The sequence below is a fragment of the Oncorhynchus mykiss genome, chromosome 15, assembly GCF_057628025.1.
Source record: "Oncorhynchus mykiss isolate SJ-2025 chromosome 15, ASM5762802v1, whole genome shotgun sequence".
Taxonomy (NCBI): domain Eukaryota; kingdom Metazoa; phylum Chordata; class Actinopteri; order Salmoniformes; family Salmonidae; genus Oncorhynchus; species Oncorhynchus mykiss.
Genome location: NC_143036.1, coordinates 44,331,160 through 44,352,039, shown reverse-complemented (window position 1 = coordinate 44,352,039; position 20,880 = coordinate 44,331,160). Strand labels below are relative to the sequence as shown.

At 42.0% G+C, this 20,880-nt stretch overlaps 3 non-coding genes across 3 annotated transcripts; all 3 read right to left on the bottom strand.

Annotated features, from left to right (window-relative positions):
* Positions 1 to 349: 349 nt before the first annotated feature.
* Positions 350 to 421, bottom strand: trnap-cgg (transfer RNA proline (anticodon CGG)). Its single transcript has one exon. It is a non-coding gene; the product is annotated as a tRNA-Pro (tRNA).
* Positions 422 to 8,228: 7,807 nt separating this feature from the next.
* Positions 8,229 to 8,300, bottom strand: trnap-cgg (transfer RNA proline (anticodon CGG)). Its single transcript has one exon. It is a non-coding gene; the product is annotated as a tRNA-Pro (tRNA).
* A 12,201-nt stretch (positions 8,301 to 20,501) lies between these two features.
* trnap-cgg (transfer RNA proline (anticodon CGG)) lies at positions 20,502 to 20,573 on the bottom strand. Its single transcript has one exon. It is a non-coding gene; the product is annotated as a tRNA-Pro (tRNA).
* Between the last annotated feature and the right edge of the window lie 307 nt (positions 20,574 to 20,880).

Below are 20,880 nucleotides of genomic sequence, written 5' to 3'. Positions count from 1 at the left end.
GCGAGAACAATGTTTGTCAAAACATGACACATCCCGAAAATCAGTCTTCTCATACAAATGGCTGTAGCTTCCGAACGGTTTGACCTACAAAATTGTTTGACCATCTCAGTTTTGCTCTACGACCCCCACAAGGGTCACGACACTCGTCTGAAGGTAATCTATGTACCGGTTAAAATGACAGATTTTTTAACCAAGGAAGAAATGAATAAATGCTGTGCGATGCTGAACCCACGAGTGCAGAGCACAATGGATTAGCAATCCATTGCCTTTATCACTCATCCACCTTGGTCTGCACTCCAAACTGTTGCCCAAGAACCACCTCTTTCAGATTGTTAAAGGCTCTACACATGGGCTCGTCCGGGATTTGAACCCAGGACCTCTCGCACCCGAAGCGAGAATCATACCCCTAGACCAACGAGCCGTTTTATCAAAGGCATTTTTATTGCAGTCGCCAGTAATGACGGTGAGGATTTGGATTGACAGGTCGATGGTGCCAGGCCACAGTGAATAACGTGAGTGTTGGTGGTATACTTGTGGGCATAGCTGTCTTCCAAGCAGTTGACCAGGTTTTAGTTCAAATACTCTGTAATTCATCTGCTGAGTCTTTCAGATTCAATCTTCATTAGCTGTAACAGCAAGAAACAAATGAAGAAAGAGCTAATGTAGATTAAAAAAATTCAAAAGTAGACATCAAAATTAATTGGATCTCATTTCATTTGATCCGATTGACGCACCGGTACATGAATAAAATAAAAAATCCCCATTGGAATCTGTCTGTTTTAAACTAGAAATGTCACTTTTTTTGCACTGGATGCTTCTCAAACCTTCATAACCGCTGATGTCACACCTCTGCATCTTTGGTGAAATGCGGCAGAGCGAGAACAATGTTTGTCAAAACATGACACATCCCGAAAATCAGTCTTCTCATACAAATGGCTGTAGCTTCCGAACGGTTTGACCTACAAAATTGTTTGACCATCTCAGTTTTGCTCTACGACCCCCACAAGGGTCACGACACTCGTCTGAAGGTAATCTATGTGCCGGTTAAAATGACAGATTTTTTAACCAAGGAATAAATGAATAAATGCTGTGCGATGCTGAACCCACGAGTGCAGAGCACAATGGATTAGCAATCCATTGCCTTTATCATTCATCCACCTTGGTCTGCACTCCAAACTGTTGCCCAAGAAACGCCTATTTCAGATTGTTAAAGGCTCTACACATGGGCTCGTCCACGATTTGAACCCGGGACCTCTCGCACCCGAAGCGAGAATCATACCCCTAGACCAACGAGCCGTTTTATCAAAGGCATTTTTATTGCAGTCACCAGTAATGACGGTGAGGATTTGGATTGACAGGTCAATGGTGCCAGGCCACAGTGAATAACGTGAGTGTTGGTGGTATACTTGTGAGCATAGCTGTCTTCCAAGCAGTTGACCAGGTTTTAGTTCAAATACTCTGTAATTCATCTGCTGAGTCTTTCAGATTCAATCTTCATTAGCTGTAACAGCAAGAAACAAATGAAGAAAGAGCTAATGTAGATAAAAAAAAATAAAAAGTAGACATCAAAATCAATTGGATTTCATTTCATTTGATCCGATTGACGCACCGGTACATGAATAAAATAAAAAATCCCCATCGGAATCTGTCTGTTTTAAACTAGAAATGTCACTTTTTTTGCACTGGATGCTTCTCAAACCTTCATAACCGCTGATGTCACACCTCTGCATCTTTGGTGAAATGCGGCAGAGCGAGAACAATGTTTGTCAAAACATGACACATCCCGAAAATCAGTCTTCTCATACAAATGGCTGTAGCTTCCGAACGGTTTGACCTACAAAATTGTTTGACCATCTCAGTTTTCCTCTACGACCCCCACAAGGGTCACGACACTCGTCTGAAGGTAATCTATGTACCGGTTAAAATGATAGATTTTTTAACCAAGGAAGAAATGAATAAATGCTGTGCGATGCTGAACCCACGAGTGCAGAGCACAATGGATTAGCAATCCATTGCCTTTATCACTCATCCACCTTGGTCTGCACTCCAAACTGTTCCCCAAGAACCACCTCTTTCAGATTGTTAAAGGCTCTACACATGGGCTCGTCCGGGATTTGAACCCAGGACCTCTCACACCCGAAGCGAGAATCATACCCCTAGACCAACGAGCCGTTTTATCAAAGGCATTTTTATTGCAGTCGCCAGTAATGACGGTGAGGATTTGGATTGACAGGTCGATGGTGCCAGGCCACAGTGAATAACGTGAGTGTTGGTGGTATACTTGTGGGCATAGCTGTCTTCCAAGCAGTTGACCAGGTTTTAGTTCAAATACTCTGTAATTCATCTGCTGAGTCTTTCAGATTCAATCTTCATTAGCTGTAACAGCAAGAAACAAATGAAGAAAGAGCTAATGTAGATTAAAAAAATTCAAAAGTAGACATCAAAATTAATTGGATCTCATTTCATTTGATCCGATTGACGCACCGGTACATGAATAAAATAAAAAATCCCCATCGGAATCTGTCTGTTTTAAACTAGAAATGTCACTTTTTTTGCACTGGATGCTTCTCAAACCTTCATAACCGCTGATGTCACACCTCTGCATCTTTGGTGAAATGCGGCAGAGCGAGAACAATGTTTGTCAAAACATGACACATCCCGAAAATCAGTCTTCTCATACAAATGGCTGTAGCTTCCGAACGGTTTGACCTACAAAATTGTTTGACCATCTCAGTTTTGCTCTACGACCCCCACAAGGGTCACGACACTCGTCTGAAGGTAATCTATGTGCCGGTTAAAATGACAGATTTTTTAACCAAGGAATAAATGAATAAATGCTGTGCGATGCTGAACCCACGAGTGCAGAGCACAATGGATTAGCAATCCATTGCCTTTATCATTCATCCACCTTGGTCTGCACTCCAAACTGTTGCCCAAGAAACGCCTATTTCAGATTGTTAAAGGCTCTACACATGGGCTCGTCCACGATTTGAACCCGGGACCTCTCGCACCCGAAGCGAGAATCATACCCCTAGACCAACGAGCCGTTTTATCAAAGGCATTTTTATTGCAGTCACCAGTAATGACGGTGAGGATTTGGATTGACAGGTCAATGGTGCCAGGCCACAGTGAATAACGTGAGTGTTGGTGGTATACTTGTGAGCATAGCTGTCTTCCAAGCAGTTGACCAGGTTTTAGTTCAAATACTCTGTAATTCATCTGCTGAGTCTTTCAGATTCAATCTTCATTAGCTGTAACAGCAAGAAACAAATGAAGAAAGAGCTAATGTAGATTAAAAAAATTAAAAAGTAGACATCAAAATCAATTGGATTTCATTTCATTTGATCCGATTGACGCACCGGTACATGAATAAAATAAAAAATCCCCATCGGAATCTGTCTGTTTTAAACTAGAAATGTCACTTTTTTTGCACTGGATGCTTCTCAAACCTTCATAACCGCTGATGTCACACCTCTGCATCTTTGGTGAAATGCGGCAGAGCGAGAACAATGTTTGTCAAAACATGACACATCCCGAAAATCAGTCTTCTCATACAAATGGCTGTAGCTTCCGAACGGTTTGACCTACAAAATTGTTTGACCATCTCAGTTTTCCTCTACGACCCCCACAAGGGTCACGACACTCGTCTGAAGGTAATCTATGTACCGGTTAAAATGATAGATTTTTTAACCAAGGAAGAAATGAATAAATGCTGTGCGATGCTGAACCCACGAGTGCAGAGCACAATGGATTAGCAATCCATTGCCTTTATCACTCATCCACCTTGGTCTGCACTCCAAACTGTTCCCCAAGAACCACCTCTTTCAGATTGTTAAAGGCTCTACACATGGGCTCGTCCGGGATTTGAACCCAGGACCTCTCACACCCGAAGCGAGAATCATACCCCTAGACCAACGAGCCGTTTTATCAAAGGCATTTTTATTGCAGTCGCCAGTAATGACGGTGAGGATTTGGATTGACAGGTCGATGGTGCCAGGCCACAGTGAATAACGTGAGTGTTGGTGGTATACTTGTGGGCATAGCTGTCTTCCAAGCAGTTGACCAGGTTTTAGTTCAAATACTCTGTAATTCATCTGCTGAGTCTTTCAGATTCAATCTTCATTAGCTGTAACAGCAAGAAACAAATGAAGAAAGAGCTAATGTAGATTAAAAAAATTCAAAAGTAGACATCAAAATTAATTGGATCTCATTTCATTTGATCCGATTGACGCACCGGTACATGAATAAAATAAAAAATCCCCATCGGAATCTGTCTGTTTTAAACTAGAAATGTCACTTTTTTTGCACTGGATGCTTCTCAAACCTTCATAACCGCTGATGTCACACCTCTGCATCTTTGGTGAAATGCGGCAGAGCGAGAACAATGTTTGTCAAAACATGACACATCCCGAAAATCAGTCTTCTCATACAAATGGCTGTAGCTTCCGAACGGTTTGACCTACAAAATTGTTTGACCATCTCAGTTTTCCTCTACGACCCCCACAAGGGTCACGACACTCGTCTGAAGGTAATCTATGTACCGGTTAAAATGATAGATTTTTTAACCAAGGAAGAAATGAATAAATGCTGTGCGATGCTGAACCCACGAGTGCAGAGCACAATGGATTAGCAATCCATTGCCTTTATCACTCATCCACCTTGGTCTGCACTCCAAACTGTTCCCCAAGAACCACCTCTTTCAGATTGTTAAAGGCTCTACACATGGGCTCGTCCGGGATTTGAACCCAGGACCTCTCACACCCGAAGCGAGAATCATACCCCTAGACCAACGAGCCGTTTTATCAAAGGCATTTTTATTGCAGTCGCCAGTAATGACGGTGAGGATTTGGATTGACAGGTCGATGGTGCCAGGCCACAGTGAATAACGTGAGTGTTGGTGGTATACTTGTGGGCATAGCTGTCTTCCAAGCAGTTGACCAGGTTTTAGTTCAAATACTCTGTAATTCATCTGCTGAGTCTTTCAGATTCAATCTTCATTAGCTGTAACAGCAAGAAACAAATGAAGAAAGAGCTAATGTAGATTAAAAAAATTCAAAAGTAGACATCAAAATTAATTGGATCTCATTTCATTTGATCCGATTGACGCACCGGTACATGAATAAAATAAAAAATCCCCATTGGAATCTGTCTGTTTTAAACTAGAAATGTCACTTTTTTTGCACTGGATGCTTCTCAAACCTTCATAACCGCTGATGTCACACCTCTGCATCTTTGGTGAAATGTGGCAGAGCGAGAACAATGTTTGTCAAAACATGACACATCCCGAAAATCAGTCTTCTCATACAAATGGCTGTAGCTTCCGAACGGTTTGACCTACAAAATTGTTTGACCATCTCAGTTTTGCTCTACGACCCCCACAAGGGTCACGACACTCGTCTGAAGGTAATCTATGTACCGGTTAAAATGACAGATTTTTTAACCAAGGAAGAAATGTATAAATGCTGTGCGATGCTTGAACCCACGAGTGCAGAGCACAATGGATTAGCAATCCATTGCCTTTATCACTCATCCACCTTGGTCTGCACTCCAAACTGTTGCCCAAGAACCGCCTCTTTCAGATTGGTAAAGGCTCTACACATGGGCTCGTCCGGGATTTGAACCCGGGACCTCTCGCACCCGAAGCGAGAATCATACCCCTAGACCAACGATCCGTTTTATCAAAGGCATTTTTATTGCAGTCGACGGTGACAGGCCACAGTGAATAACGTGAGTGTTGGTGGTATACTTGTGAGCATAGCTGTCTTCCAAGCAGTTGACCAGGTTTTAGTTCAAATACTCTGTAATTCATCTGCTGAGTCTTTCAGATTCAATCTTCATTAGCTGTAACAGCAAGAAACAAATGAAGAAAGAGCTAATGTAGATTAAAAAAATTAAAAAGTAGACATCAAAATCAATTGGATCTCATTTCATTTGATCCGATTGACGCACCGGTACATGAATAAAATAAAAAATCCCCATTGGAATCTGTCTGTTTTAAACTAGAAATGTTACTTTTTTTGCACTGGATGCTTCTCAAACCTTCATAACCGCTGATGTCACACCTCTGCATCTTTGGTGAAATGCGGCAGAGCGAGAACAATGTTTGTCAAAACATGACACATCCCGAAAATCAGTCTTCTCATACAAATGGCTGTAGCTTCCGAACGGTTTGACCTACAAAATTGTTTGACCATCTCAGTTTTGCTCTACGACCCCCACAAGGGTCACGACACTCGTCTGAAGGTAATCTACGTACCGGTTAAAATGACAGATTTTTTAACCAAGGAAGAAATGAATAAATGCTGTGCGATGCTGAACCCACGAGTGCAGAGCACAATGGATTAGCAATCCATTGCCTTTATCACTCATCCACCTTGGTCTGCACTCCAAACTGTTGCCCAAGAACCACCTCTTTCAGATTGTTAAAGGCTCTACACATGGGCTCGTCCGGGATTTGAACCCAGGACCTCTCACACCCGAAGCGAGAATCATACCCCTAGACCAACGAGCCGTTTTATCAAAGGCATTTTTATTGCAGTCGCCAGTAATGACGGTGAGGATTTGGATTGACAGGTCGATGGTGCCAGGCCACAGTGAATAACGTGAGTGTTGGTGGTATACTTGTGGGCATAGCTGTCTTCCAAGCAGTTGACCAGGTTTTAGTTCAAATACTCTGTAATTCATCTGCTGAGTCTTTCAGATTCAATCTTCATTAGCTGTAACAGCAAGAAACAAATGAAGAAAGAGCTAATGTAGATTAAAAAAATTCAAAAGTAGACATCAAAATTAATTGGATCTCATTTCATTTGATCCGATTGACGCACCGGTACATGAATAAAATAAAAAATCCCCATTGGAATCTGTCTGTTTTAAACTAGAAATGTCACTTTTTTTGCACTGGATGCTTCTCAAACCTTCATAACCGCTGATGTCACACCTCTGCATCTTTGGTGAAATGCGGCAGAGCGAGAACAATGTTTGTCAAAACATGACACATCCCGAAAATCAGTCTTCTCATACAAATGGCTGTAGCTTCCGAACGGTTTGACCTACAAAATTGTTTGACCATTCCATGGAAAGGGGAGACTCTCACAAACACAATGTCGTTCTCAGTTTTGCTCTATGACCCCCACAAGGGTCACGACACTCGTCTGAAGGTAATCTATGTACCGGTTAAAATGACAGATTTTTTAACCAAGGAAGAAATTAATAAATGCTGTGCGATGCTGAACCCACGAGTGCAGAGCACAATGGATTAGCAATCCATTGCCTTTATCACTCATCCACCTTGGTCTGCACTCCAAACTGTTGCCCAAGAACCGCCTCTTTCAGATTGTTAAAGGCTCTACACATGGGCTCGTCCAGGATTTGAACCCTGGACCTCTCGCACCCGAAGCGAGAATCATACCCCTAGACCAACGAGCCATTTTATCAAAGGCATTTTTATTGCAGTCGCCAGCAATGACGGTGAGGATTTGGATTGACAGGTCGATGGTGCCAGGCCACAGTGAATAACGTGAGTGTTGGTGGTATACTTGTGAGCATAGCTGTCTTCCAAGCAGTTGACCAGGTTTTAGTTCAAATACTCTGTAATTCATCTGCTGAGTCTTTCAGATTCAATCTTCATTAGCTGTAACAGCAAGAAACAAATGAAGAAAGAGCTAATGTAGATTAAAAAAATTAAAAAGTAGACATCAAAATCAATTGGATCTCATTTCATTTGATCCGATTGACGCACCGGTACATGAATAAAATAAAAAATCCCCATTGGAATCTGTCTGTTTTAAACTAGAAATGTCACTTTTTTTGCACTGGATGCTTCTCAAACCTTCATAACCGCTGATGTCACACCTCTGCATCTTTGGTGAAATGCGGCAGAGCGAGAACAATGTTTGTCAAAACATGACACATCCCGAAAATCAGTCTTCTCATACAAATGGCTGTAGCTTCCGAACGGTTTGACCTACAAAATTGTTTGACCATCTCAGTTTTGCTCTACGACCCCCACAAGGGTCACGACACTCGTCTGAAGGTAATCTATGTACCGGTTAAAATGACAGATTTTTTAACCAAGGAAGAAATTAATAAATGCTGTGCGATGCTGAACCCACGAGTGCAGAGCACAATGGATTAGCAATCCATTGCCTTTATCACTCATCCACCTTGGTCTGCACTCCAAACTGTTGCCCAAGAACCGCCTATTTCAGATTGTTAAAGGCTCTACACATGGGCTCGTCCGGGATTTGAACCCGGGACCTCTCGCACCCGAAGCGAGAATCATACCCCTAGACCAACGAGCCATTTTATCAAAGGCATTTTTATTGCAGTCGCCAGCAATGACGGTGAGGATTTGGATTGACAGGTCGATGGTGCCAGGCCACAGTGAATAACGTGAGTGTTGGTGGTATACTTGTGAGCATAGCTGTCTTCCAAGCAGTTGACCAGGTTTTAGTTCAAATACTCTGTAATTCATCTACTGAATCTTTCAGATTCAATCTTCATTAGCTGTAACAGCAAGAAACAAATGAAGAAAGAGCTAATGTAGATTAAACAAATTAAAAAGTAGACATCAAAATCAATTGGATTTCATTTCATTTGATCCGATTGACGCACCGGTACATTAATAAAATAAAAAATCCCCATTGGAATCTGTCTGTTTTAAACTAGAAATGTCACTTTTTTTGCACTGGATGCTTCTCAAACCTTCATAACCGCTGATGTCACACCTCTGCATCTTTGGTGAAATGCGGCAGAGCGAGAACAATGTTTGTCAAAACATGACACATCCCGAAAATCAGTCTTCTCATACAAATGGCTGTAGCTTCCGAACGGTTTGACCTACAAAATTGTTTGACCATCTCAGTTTTGCTCTACGACCCCCACAAGGGTCACGACACTCGTCTGAAGGTAATCTATGTACCGGTTAAAATGACAGATTTTTTAACCAAGGAAGAAATGAATAAATGCTGTGCGATGCTGAACCCACGAGTGCAGAGCACAATGGATTAGCAATCCATTGCCTTTATCACTCATCCACCTTGGTCTGCACTCCAAACTGTTGCCCAAGAACCGCCTATTTCAGATTGTTAAAGGCTCTACACATGGGCTCGTCCGGGATTTGAACCCAGGACCTCTCGCACCCGAAGCAAGAATCATACCCCTAGACCAACGAGCCGTTTTATCAAAGGCATTTTTATTGCAGTCGCCAGTAATGACGGTGAGGATTTGGATTGACAGGTCGATGGTGCCAGGCCACAGTGAATAACGTGAGTGTTGGTGGTATACTTGTGAGCATAGCTGTCTTCCAAGCAGTTGACCAGGTTTTAGTTCAAATACTCTGTAATTCATCTGCTGAGTCTTTCAGATTCAATCTTCATTAGCTGTAACAGCAAGAAACAAATGAAGAAAGAGCTAATGTAGATTAAAAAAATTAAAAAGTAGACATCAAAATCAATTGGATCTCATTTCATTTGATCCGATTGACGCACCGGTACATGAATAAAATAAAAAATCCCCATTGGAATCTGTCTGTTTTAAACTAGAAATGTCACTTTTTTTGCACTGGATGCTTCTCAAACCTTCATAACCGCTGATGTCACACCTCTGCATCTTTGGTGAAATGCGGCAGAGCGAGAACAATGTTTGTCAAAACATGACACATCCCGAAAATCAGTCTTCTCATACAAATGGCTGTAGCTTCCGAACGGTTTGACCTACAAAATTGTTTGACCATCTCAGTTTTGCTCTACGACCCCCACAAGGGTCACGACACTCGTCTGAAGGTAATCTATGTACCGGTTAAAATGACAGATTTTTTAACCAAGGAAGAAATTAATAAATGCTGTGCGATGCTGAACCCACGAGTGCAGAGCACAATGGATTAGCAATCCATTGCCTTTATCACTCATCCACCTTGGTCTGCACTCCAAACTGTTGCCCAAGAACCGCCTATTTCAGATTGTTAAAGGCTCTACACATGGGCTCGTCCGGGATTTGAACTCGGGACCTCTCGCACCCGAAGCGAGAATCATACCCCTAGACCAACGAGCCATTTTATCAAAGGCATTTTTATTGCAGTCGCCAGCAATGACGGTGAGGATTTGGATTGACAGGTCGATGGTGCCAGGCCACAGTGAATAACGTGAGTGTTGGTGGTATACTTGTGAGCATAGCTGTCTTCCAAGCAGTTGACCAGGTTTTAGTTCAAATACTCTGTAATTCATCTGCTGAATCTTTCAGATTCAATCTTCATTAGCTGTAACAGCAAGAAACAAATGAAGAAAGAGCTAATGTAGATTAAACAAATTAAAAAGTAGACATCAAAATCAATTGGATTTCATTTCATTTGATCCGATTGACGCACCGGTACATTAATAAAATAAAAAATCCCCATTGGAATCTGTCTGTTTTAAACTAGAAATGTCACTTTTTTTGCACTGGATGCTTCTCAAACCTTCATAACCGCTGATGTCACACCTCTGCATCTTTGGTGAAATGCGGCAGAGCGAGAACAATGTTTGTCAAAACATGACACATCCCGAAAATCAGTCTTCTCATACAAATGGCTGTAGCTTCCGAACGGTTTGACCTACAAAATTGTTTGACCATCTCAGTTTTGCTCTACGACCCCCACAAGGGTCACGACACTCGTCTGAAGGTAATCTATGTACCGGTTAAAATGACAGATTTTTTAACCAAGGAAGAAATGAATAAATGCTGTGCGATGCTGAACCCACGAGTGCAGAGCACAATAGATTAGCAATCCATTGCCTTTATCACTCATCCACCTTGGTCTGCACTCCAAACTGTTGCCCAAGAACCGCCTCTTTCAGATTGTTATAGGCTCTACACATGGGCTCGTCCAGGATTTGAACCCAGGACCTCTCGCACCCGAAGCAAGAATCATACCCCTAGACCAACGAGCCGTTTTATCAAAGGCATTTTTATTGCAGTCGCCAGTAATGACGGTGAGGATTTGGATTGACAGGTCGATGGTGCCAGGCCACAGTGAATAACGTGAGTGTTGGTGGTATACTTGTGAGCATAGCTGTCTTCCAAGCAGTTGACCAGGTTTTAGTTCAAATACTCTGTAATTCATCTGCTGAGTCTTTCAGATTCAATCTTCATTAGCTGTAACAGCAAGAAACAAATGAAGAAAGAGCTAATGTAGATTAAAAAAATTAAAAAGTAGACATCAAAATCAATTGGATCTCATTTCATTTGATCCGATTGACGCACCGGTACATGAATAAAATAAAAAATCCCCATTGGAATCTGTCTGTTTTAAACTAGAAATGTCACTTTTTTTGCACTGGATGCTTCTCAAACCTTCATAACCGCTGATGTCACACCTCTGCATCTTTGGTGAAATGCGGCAGAGCGAGAACAATGTTTGTCAAAACATGACACATCCCGAAAATCAGTCTTCTCATACAAATGGCTGTAGCTTCCGAACGGTTTGACCTACAAAATTGTTTGACCATCTCAGTTTTGCTCTACGACCCCCACAAGGGTCACGACACTCGTCTGAAGGTAATCTATGTACCGGTTAAAATGACAGATTTTTTAACCAAGGAAGAAATGAATAAATGCTGTGCGATGCTGAACCCACGAGTGCAGAGCACAATGGATTAGCAATCCATTGCCTTTATCACTCATCCACCTTGGTCTGCACTCCAAACTGTTGCCCAAGAACCGCCTCTTTCAGATTGTTAAAGGCTCTACACATGGGCTCGTCCGGGATTTGAACCCGGGAACTCTCGCACCCGAAGCGAGAATCATACCCCTAGACCAACGAGCCGTTTTATCAAAGGCATTTTTATTGCAGTCACCAGTAATGACGGTGAGGATTTGGATTGACAGGTCGATGGTGCCAGGCCACAGTGAATAACGTGAGTGTTGGTGGTATACTTGTGAGCATAGCTGTCTTCCAAGCAGTTGACCAGGTTTTAGTTCAAATACTCTGTAATTCATCTGCTGAGTCTTTCAGATTCAATCTTCATTAGCTGTAACAGCAAGAAACAAATGAAGAAAGAGCTAATGTAGATTAAAAAAATTAAAAAGTAGACATCAAAATCAATTGGATCTCATTTCATTTGATCCGATTGACGCACCGGTACATGAATAAAATAAAAAATCCCCATTGGAATCTGTCTGTTTTAAACTAGAAATGTCACTTTTTTTGCACTGGATGCTTCTCAAACCTTCATAACCGCTGATGTCACACCTCTGCATCTTTGGTGAAATGCGGCAGAGCGAGAACAATGTTTGTCAAAACATGACACATCCCGAAAATCAGTCTTCTCATACAAATGGCTGTAGCTTCCGAACGGTTTGACCTACAAAATTGTTTGACCATCTCAGTTTTGCTCTACGACCCCCACAAGGGTCACGACACTCGTCTGAAGGTAATCTATGTACCGGTTAAAATGACAGATTTTTTAACCAAGGAAGAAATGAATAAATGCTGTGCGATGCTGAACCCACGAGTGCAGAGCACAATGGATTAGCAATCCATTGCCTTTATCACTCATCCACCTTGGTCTGCACTCCAAACTGTTGCCCAAGAACCGCCTATTTCAGATTGTTAAAGGCTCTACACATGGGCTCGTCCGGGATTTGAACCCAGGACCTCTCGCACCCGAAGCGAGAATCATACCCCTAGACCAACGAGCCATTTTATCAAAGGCATTTTTATTGCAGTCGCCAGCAATGACGGTGAGGATTTGGATTGACAGGTCGATGGTGCCAGGCCACAGTGAATAACGTGAGTGTTGGTGGTATACTTGTGAGCATAGCTGTCTTCCAAGCAGTTGACCAGGTTTTAGTTCAAATACTCTGTAATTCATCTGCTGAATCTTTCAGATTCAATCTTCATTAGCTGTAACAGCAAGAAACAAATGAAGAAAGAGCTAATGTAGATTAAAAAAATTAAAAAGTAGACATCAAAATCAATTGGATTTCATTTCATTTGATCCGATTGACGCACCGGTACATTAATAAAATAAAAAATCCCCATTGGAATCTGTCTGTTTTAAACTAGAAATGTCACTTTTTTTGCACTGGATGCTTCTCAAACCTTCATAACCGCTGATGTCACACCTCTGCATCTTTGGTGAAATGCGGCAGAGCGAGAACAATGTTTGTCAAAACATGACACATCCCGAAAATCAGTCTTCTCATACAAATGGCTGTAGCTTCCGAACGGTTTGACCTACAAAATTGTTTGACCATCTCAGTTTTGCTCTACGACCCCCACAAGGGTCACGACACTCGTCTGAAGGTAATCTATGTACCGGTTAAAATGACAGATTTTTTAACCAAGGAAGAAATGAATAAATGCTGTGCGATGCTGAACCCACGAGTGCAGAGCACAATGGATTAGCAATCCATTGCCTTTATCACTCATCCACCTTGGTCTGCACTCCAAACTGTTGCCCAAGAACCGCCTCTTTCAGATTGTTATAGGCTCTACACATGGGCTCGTCCAGGATTTGAACCCAGGACCTCTCGCACCCGAAGCAAGAATCATACCCCTAGACCAACGAGCCGTTTTATCAAAGGCATTTTTATTGCAGTCGCCAGTAATGACGGTGAGGATTTGGATTGACAGGTCGATGGTGCCAGGCCACAGTGAATAACGTGAGTGTTGGTGGTATACTTGTGAGCATAGCTGTCTTCCAAGCAGTTGACCAGGTTTTAGTTCAAATACTCTGTAATTCATCTGCTGAGTCTTTCAGATTCAATCTTCATTAGCTGTAACAGCAAGAAACAAATGAAGAAAGAGCTAATGTAGATTAAAAAAATTCAAAAGTAGACATCAAAATCAATTGGATCTCATTTCATTTGATCCGATTGACGCACCGGTACATGAATAAAATAAAAAATCCCCATTGGAATCTGTCTGTTTTAAACTAGAAATGTCACTTTTTTTGCACTGGATGCTTCTCAAACCTTCATAACCGCTGATGTCACACCTCTGCATCTTTGGTGAAATGCGGCAGAGCGAGAACAATGTTTGTCAAAACATGACACATCCCGAAAATCAGTCTTCTCATACAAATGGCTGTAGCTTCCGAACGGTTTGACCTACAAAATTGTTTGACCATCTCAGTTTTGCTCTACGACCCCCACAAGGGTCACGACACTCGTCTGAAGGTAATCTATGTACCGGTTAAAATGACAGATTTTTTAACCAAGGAAGAAATGAATAAATGCTGTGCGATGCTGAACCCACGAGTGCAGAGCACAATGGATTAGCAATCCATTGCCTTTATCACTCATCCACCTTGGTCTGCTCTCCAAACTGTTGCCCAAGAACCACCTCTTTCAGATTGTTAAAGGCTCTACACATGGGCTCGTCCGGGATTTGAACCCGGGAACTCTCGCACCCGAAGCGAGAATCATACCCCTAGACCAACGAGCCGTTTTATCAAAGGCATTTTTATTGCAGTCACCAGTAATGACGGTGAGGATTTGGATTGACAGGTCGATGGTGCCAGGCCACAGTGAATAACGTGAGTGTTGGTGGTATACTTGTGAGCATAGCTGTCTTCCAAGCAGTTGACCAGGTTTTAGTTCAAATACTCTGTAATTCATCTGCTGAGTCTTTCAGATTCAATTTTCATTAGCTGTAACAGCAAGAAACAAATGAAGAAAGAGCTAATGTAGATTAAAAAAATTAAAAAGTAGACATCAAAATCAATTGGATCTCATTTCATTTGATCCGATTGACGCACCGGTACATGAATAAAATAAAAAATCCCCATTGGAATCTGTCTGTTTTAAACTAGAAATGTCACTTTTTTTGCACTGGATGCTTCTCAAACCTTCATAACCGCTGATGTCACACCTCTGCATCTTTGGTGAAATGCGGCAGAGCGAGAACAATGTTTGTCAAAACATGACACATCCCGAAAATCAGTCTTCTCATACAAATGGCTGTAGCTTCCGAACGGTTTGACCATCTCAGTTTTGCTCTACGACCCCCACAAGGGTCACGACACTCGTCTGAAGGTAATCTATGTACCGGTTAAAATGACAGATTTTTTAACCAAGGAAGAAATGAATAAATGCTGTGCGATGCTGAACCCACGAGTGCAGAGCACAATGGATTAGCAATCCATTGCCTTTATCACTCATCCACCTTGGTCTGCACTCCAAACTGTTGCCCAAGAACCGCCTCTTTCAGATTGTTAAAGGCTCTACACATGGGCTCGTCCAGGATTTGAACCCGGGACCTCTCGCACCCGAAGCGAGAATCATACCCCTAGACCAACGAGCCGTTTTATCAAAGGCATTTTTATTGCAGTCACCAGTAATGACGGTGAGGATTTGGATTGACAGGTCGATGGTGCCAGGCCACAGTGAATAACATGAGTGTTGGTGGTATACTTGTGAGCATAGCTGTCTTCCAAGCAGTTGACCAGGTTTTAGTTCAAATACTCTGTAATTCATCTGCTGAGTCTTTCAGATTCAATCTTCATTAGCTGTAACAGCAAGAAACAAATGAAGAAAGAGCTAATGTAGATTAAAAAAATTAAAAAGTAGACATCAAAATCAATTGGATCTCATTTCATTTGATCCGATTGACGCACCGGTACATGAATAAAATAAAAAATCCCCATTGGAATCTGTCTGTTTTAAACTAGAAATGTCACTTTTTTTGCACTGGATGCTTCTCAAACCTTCATAACCGCTGATGTCACACCTCTGCATCTTTGGTGAAATGCGGCAGAGCGAGAACAATGTTTGTCAAAACATGATACATCCCGAAAATCAGTCTTCTCATACAAATGGCTGTAGCTTCCGAACGGTTTGACCTACAAAATTGTTTGACCATCTCAGTTTTGCTCTACGACCCCCACAAGGGTCACGACACTCGTCTGAAGGTAATCTATGTACCGGTTAAAATGACAGATTTTTTAACCAAGGAAGAAATGAATAAATGCTGTGCGATGCTGAACCCACGAGTGCAGAGCACAATGGATTAGCAATCCATTGCCTTTATCACTCATCCACCTTGGTCTGCACTCCAAACTGTTGCCCAAGAACCGCCTCTTTCAGATTGTTAAAGGCTCTACACATGGGCTCGTCCGGGATTTGAACCTGGGAACTCTCGCACCCGAACCGAGAATCATACCCCTAGACCAACGAGCCGTTTTATCAAAGGCATTTTTATTGCAGTCACCAAGTAATGACGGTGAGGATTTGGATTGACAGGTCGATGGTGCCAGGCCACAGTGAATAACGTGAGTGTTGGTGGTATACTTGTGAGCATAGCTGTCTTCCAAGCAGTTGACCAGGTTTTAGTTCAAATACTCTGTAATTCATCTGCTGAGTCTTTCAGATTCAATCTTCATTAGCTGTAACAGCAAGAAACAAATGAAGAAAGAGCTAATGTAGATTAAAAAAATTAAAAAGTAGACATCAAAATCAATTGGATCTCATTTCATTTGATCCGATTGACGCACCGGTACATGAATAAAATAAAAAATCCCCATTGGAATCTGTCTGTTTTAAACTAGAAATGTCACTTTTTTTGCACTGGATGCTTCTCAAACCTTCATAACCGCTGATGTCACACCTCTGCATCTTTGGTGAAATGCGGCAGAGCGAGAACAATGTTTGTCAAAACATGACACATCCCGAAAATCAGTCTTCTCATACAAATGGCTGTAGCTTCCGAACGGTTTGACCTACAAAATTGTTTGACCATCTCAGTTTTGCTCTACGACCCCCACAAGGGTCACGACACTCGTCTGAAGGTAATCTATGTACCGGTTAAAATGACAGATTTTTTAACCAAGGAAGAAATTAATAAATGCTGTGCGATGCTGAACCCACGAGTGCAGAGCACAATGGATTAGCAATCCATTGCCTTTATCACTCATCCACCTTGGTCTGCACTCCAAACTGTTGCCCAAGAACCGCCTCTTTCAGATTGTTAAAGGCTCTACACATGGGCTCGTCCAGGATTTGAACCCGGGACCTCTTGCACCCGAAGCGAGAATCATACCCCTAGACCAACGAGCCGTTTTATCAAAGGCATTTTTATTGCAGTCACCAGTAATGACGGTGAGGATTTGGATTGACAGGTCGATGGTGCCAGGCCACAGTGAATAACGTGAGTGTTGGTGGTATACTTGTGAGCATAGCTGTCTTCCAAGCAGTTGACCAGGTTTTAGTTCAAATACTCTGTAATTCATCTGCTGAGTCTTTCAGATTCAATCTTCATTAGCTGTAACAGCAAGAAACAAATGAAGAAAGAGCTAATGTAGATTAAAAAAATTAAAAAGTAGACATCAAAATCAATTGGATCTCATTTCATTTGATCCGATTGACGCACCGGTACATGAATAAAATAAAAAATCCCCATTGGAATCTGTCTGTTTTAAACTAGAAATGTCACTTTTTTTGCACTGGATGCTTCTCAAACCTTCATAACCGCTGATGTCACACCTCTGCATCTTTGGTGAAATGCGGCAGAGCGAGAACAATGTTTGTCAAAACATGACACATCCCGAAAATCAGTCTTCTCATACAAATGGCTGTAGCTTCCGAACGGTTTGACCTACAAAATTGTTTGACCATCTCAGTTTTGCTCTACGACCCCCACAAGGGTCACGACACTCGTCTGAAGGTAATCTATGTACCGGTTAAAATGACAGATTTTTTAACCAAGGAAGAAATTAATAAATGCTGTGCGATGCTGAACCCACGAGTGCAGAGCACAATGGATTAGCAATCCATTGCCTTTATCACTCATCCACCTTGGTCTGCACTCCAAACTGTTGCCCAAGAACCGCCTCTTTCAGATTGTTAAAGGCTCTACACATGGGCTCGTCCGGGATTTGAACCCGAGACCTCTCACACCCGAAGTGAGAATCATACCCCTAGACCAACGAGCCATTTTATCAAAGGCATTTTTATTGCAGTCGCCAGCAATGACGGTGAGGATTTGGATTGACAGGTCGATGGTGCCAGGCCACAGTGAATAACGTGAGTGTTGGTGGTATACTTGTGAGCATAGCTGTCTTCCAAGCAGTTGACCAGGTTTTAGTTCAAATACTCTGTAATTCATCTGCTGAGTCTTTCAGATTCAATCTTCATTAGCTGTAACAGTAAGAAACAAATGAAGAAAGAGCTAATGTAGATTAAAAAAATTAAAAAGTAGACATCAAAATCAATTGGATCTCATTTCATTTGATCCGATTGACGCACCGGTACATGAATAAAATAAAAAATCCCCATTGGAATCTGTCTGTTTTAAACTAGAAATGTCATTTTTTTTGCACTGGATGCTTCTCAAACCTTCATAACCGCTGATGTCACACCTCTGCATCTTTGGTGAAATGCGGCAGAGCGAGAACAATGTTTGTCAAAACATGACACATCCCGAAAATCAGTCTTCTCATACAAATGGCTGTAGCTTCCGAACGGTTTGACCTACAAAATTGTTTGACCATCTCAGTTTTGCTCTACGACCCCCACAAGGGTCACGACACTCGTCTGAAGGTAATCTATGTACCGGTTAAAATGACAGATTTTTTAACCAAGGAAGAAATTAATAAATGCTGTGCGATGCTGAACCCACGAGTGCAGAGCACAATGGATTAGCAATCCATTGCCTTTATCACTCATCCACCTTGGTCTGCACTCCAAACTGTTGCCCAAGAACCGCCTCTTTCAGATTGTTAAAGGCTCTACACATGGGCTCGTCCAGGATTTGAACCCGGGACCTCTTGCACCCGAAGCGAGAATCATACCCCTAGACCAACGAGCCGTTTTATCAAAGGCATTTTTATTGCAGTCACCAGTAATGACGGTGAGGATTTGGATTGACAGGTCGATGGTGCCAGGCCACAGTGAATAACGTGAGTGTTGGTGGTATACTTGTGAGCATAGCTGTCTTCCAAGCAGTTGACCAGGTTTTAGTTCAAATACTCTGTAATTCATCTGCTGAGTCTTTCAGATTCAATCTTCATTAGCTGTAACAGCAAGAAACAAATGAAGAAAGAGCTAATGTAGATTAAAAAAATTAAAAAGTAGACATCAAAATCAATTGGATCTCATTTCATTTGATCCGATTGACGCACCGGTACATGAATAAAATAAAAAATCCCCATTGGAATCTGTCTGTTTTAAACTAGAAATGTCACTTTTTTTGCACTGGATGCTTCTCAAACCTTCATAACCGCTGATGTCACACCTCTGCATCTTTGGTGAAATGCGGCAGAGCGAGAACAATGTTTGTCAAAACATGACACATCCCGAAAATCAGTCTTCTCATACAAATGGCTGTAGCTTCCGAACGGTTTGACCTACAAAATTGTTTGACCATCTCAGTTTTGCTCTACGACCCCCACAAGGGTCACGACACTCGTCTGAAGGTAATCTATGTACCGGTTAAAATGACAGATTTTTTAACCAAGGAAGAAATTAATAAATGCTGTGCGATGCTGAACCCACGCGTGCAGAGCACAATGGATTAGCAATCCATTGCCTTTATCACTCATCCACCTTGGTCTGCACTCCAAACTGTTGCCCAAGAACCGCCTCTTTCAGATTGTTAAAGGCTCTACACATGGGCTCGTCCGGGATTTGAACCCGAGACCTCTCACACCCGAAGTGAGAATCATACCCCTAGACCAACGAGCCATTTTATCAAAGGCATTTTTATTGCAGTCGCCAGCAATGACGGTGAGGATTTGGATTGACAGGTCGATGGTGCCAGGCCACAGTGAATAACGTGAGTGTTGGTGGTATACTTGTGAGCATAGCTGTCTTCCAAGCAGTTGACCAGGTTTTAGTTCAAATACTCTGTAATTCATCTGCTGAGTCTTTCAGATTCAATCTTCATTAGCTGTAACAGTAAGAAACAAATGAAGAAAGAGCTAATGTAGATAAAAAAAATTAAAAAGTAGACATCAAAATCAATTGGATCTCATTTCATTTGATCCGATTGACGCACCGGTACATGAATAAAATAAAAAATCCCCATTGGAATCTGTCTGTTTTAAACTAGAAATGTCATTTTTTTTGCACTGGATGCTTCTCAAACCTTCATAACCGCTGATGTCACACCTCTGCATCTTTGGTGAAATGCGGCAGAGCGAGAACAATGTTTGTCAAAACATGACACATCCCGAAAATCAGTCTTCTCATACAAATGGCTGTAGCTTCCGAACGGTTTGACCTACAAAATTGTTTGACCATTCCATGGAAAGGGGAGACTCTCACAAACACAATGTCGTTCTCAGTTTTGCTCTACGACCCCCACAAGGGTCACGACACTCGTCTGAAGGTAATCTATGTACCGGTTAAAATGAAAGATTTTTTAACCAAGGAAGAAATGAATAAATGCTGTGCGATGCTGAACCCACGAGTGCAGAGCACAATGGATTAGCAATCCATTGCCTTTATCACTCATCCACCTTGGTCTGCACTCCAAACTGTTGCCCAAGAACCGCCTATTTCAGATTGTTAAAGGCTCTACACATGGGCTCGTCCGGGATTTGAACCCGGGACCTCTCGCACCCGAAGCGAGAATCATACCCCTAGACCAACGAGCCATTTTATCAAAGGCATTTTTATTGCAGTCGCCAGCAATGACGGTGAGGATTTGGATTGACAGGTCGATGGTGCCAGGCCACAGTGAATAACGTGAGTGTTGGTGGTATACTTGTGAGCATAGCTGTCTTCCAAGCAGTTGACCAGGTTTTAGTTCAAATACTCTGTAATTCATCTGCTGAATCTTTCAGATTCAATCTTCATTAGCTGTAACAGCAAGAAACAAATGAAGAAAGAGCTAATGTAGATTAAAAAAATTCAAAAGTAGACATCAAAATCAATTGGATCTCATTTCATTTGATCCGATTG